At 39.3% G+C, this 2,572-nt stretch overlaps 1 protein-coding gene across 5 annotated transcripts in view; it reads right to left on the bottom strand.

Annotated features, from left to right (window-relative positions):
* The window catches only part of PAK3 (p21 (RAC1) activated kinase 3), a 294,889-nt gene that overhangs the window by 30,313 nt on the left and 262,004 nt on the right, over positions 1-2,572 (bottom strand). The window lies entirely within an intron of this gene.

Raw genomic sequence — 2,572 nt, forward strand, 5'->3', positions numbered from 1 at the left:
ATGGGGTACAATGTGCTGGGTTTATGTACAATTTGAAATACTTTCATCAAACTGGTTAACACAGCCTTCGCCTCATTTTCTTAGTTATTGTCTTAAGACGTTTATATTCTACACTACTTTTCTGTAAATCACATATGCATTCTTAATCACCTCCAACTCATACTGACAATATAAAGAAAACAGTCAATATTTCAGTAGTGGTGAATATTTAGAGATCAGTCCTTTGATTCCCATATTGTAAGGCTCCAACACGGCTATCTAAACTTTCTAGTAGTAAACGTTGTTTCTCCCTTGCTCTCTCTATTTATTCTTTGCTGTTTTGTTTTCTGAGTTTGAGTTCAGGAATTCTTTTCTTATGTCAGACATGTCCTTGTAATTCTTTGCCCTTCTTGTCCCTGGATGAGCTAAAATATTTTTCACAAGCCTAAGAAGTTTATGTTATCTGCTCCCAGGGAGGAAACTGGGTAGGGTAGTATAAGGACTATTTGGCAATTAGTAGAGATCTGAGTTTTAATACTTGCTGTAACATTAACAACCTATGTGATCTTGGGCTAGTCATTTATCCTTACTGAGTTTCAGTCTCCTCACATGGAAGATAGTGACCACAATAACAATAAATAAGTACTGAGTGTGTTGTGCATGTCAGACACTGTGCTAAGAACTTCATATAATTTATTTTATGTAATCCGTACCATGTGTCTATAAGAAGGGGGCCATGATTCCTATGCTATAGATGAGTAACCTGAGTCTCAGAGATGTTAAATAACTTGCCCAAGATTATATAGTTTATAGTTCAAGTCCATTAACTTTCTCACCTGTAAAGCACAGGAAATGTGCTACTTTATTTCTAATGTTCTTTAATCCTATGATCTATAATCTACAACTCTACTGCCCTTTTCATTCTGCTTGGGTTTTGTGCTTTTTTTTTTTTTTTTTTTTGCAGTTTTTGGCCAGGGCTCGGTCTGAACCCGCCACCTCCGGCACATGGGGCCGGTGCCCCACTCCCTTGAGCCACAGGCGCTGCCCCATTCTGCTTGGGTTTTAAAATGTCTACTGGAACATGTCTGAAAAAGCACACTTAATAGGTGCCACTTCAGCCAAGATTTTGTAATTCTAAAAATGTCTTAAGCTTGAGGCTTGTATCACATTAAATATATCTCTCACTTTCATATATTTGACAGCCTGGATTCAGAGCACGTAGCTGGTGCCCAATAATTATTTGTTGAATGAACAAATTAGTAAAAATCTATTTGAGCAAACATGCAATTGCGATATGGCCTTTCCTTTCTGTGAACAAAACACTTTTTTTCCTACCTAATTCTACACTTTTCTTTTAGAATAAGCTATCAGACGTTCCTGACTTTAGGGGCCAGTGTGTGATTTGCCCTTCTGAACTCATTGGAGTTCAAAAGAATAGATCACCTTGACTTGACACAAATTTCAGTTGCAATAGGCCCCAAGCAAGTACTTAAATATAGTTACAAAATATGATTTTAAAATGCCTTTACTTGGTTTATTCCACATATTTACGCCACACGCACAATTCCTTGGTATGCAAGGGAGTGACAGTATCTGTCAAATGAGAAAATAATAGTACCGATCTCGTGGGACTGTGGAGAATCAAATGGCAAAATTTATTTAGGCATTTAGCCCTGTGTCACATCAGAGTTGACGACTGACATAGTAACTGCTGTTAATATTATTTTTTGTCGTTGTTGCTGTTATTATTGGTTTCAAATAGGGGATGACTGATTCACTGAACCGTTGGTTGGCTCCTCCCCATACCACAGCCAAAGAGTCCTTGCTAGTATCTGCTGTTATTTTCAATAAACAAACAAACAAAAAACCCCAACAGAGCCTGAGATAACTAATTGGATCGCTATTTTAGAGGTTCCAAACCCCTTTTCACCTTAGGAAAGTGGTTTGCCTTTTTTGTTTAAACTTGGAACACCTTTATTAAATGAAGCTGTATACAGAAACCCTTGATATATTAAACAAAGAGAATGGGAGTCCCTCTAATTAAAGCTAGGGAGGCAGGCCCCAAATACCTGCCCAGGTGGCCTTCCCTTTATTCACCACCCCTGTCCCTCCAACCCCCAAGCCCATTTCCACTGTGGTAGGGGACTAAAATTATGATTGACTCGGTGTACAAGGGGGATTAGTATTTAACATTTCCAGAGCTTTACCTTTTAAATCCTTGGGGATTTTTATGGTCCCTCACCCCCTCATCATTTTATTGCTTCAAAAGCTAGAGTCCTAACCCTGGGATCTTAATATCCTGGGTTTTATGGCACTCAGTGGTATCAAATTGCCACAAATTCCTAATCCAAGCAGGGTTAAAGACTCTGAAACTCTAGAGCATCAGTTTTTAACTAAAAAATGAGCTTTTCTGATCACTCTTGTTCCCTCACTTTATTACACATATGCAATAGATGGAGCCATTTCTCCCCCCGCCTTGTACCCTGTCTTAAAATAGTGATATATGGCTCGGCGCCTGTGGCTCAAGCAGCTAAGGCGCCAGCCACATACACCTAAGGTGGCGGGTTCGAATCCAGCCTGGGCCCACCAAACA

This window comes from Otolemur garnettii, unplaced genomic scaffold, assembly GCF_000181295.1.
Source record: "Otolemur garnettii isolate 467f Iridium unplaced genomic scaffold, OtoGar3 scaffold00267, whole genome shotgun sequence".
Lineage (NCBI taxonomy): Eukaryota > Metazoa > Chordata > Mammalia > Primates > Galagidae > Otolemur > Otolemur garnettii.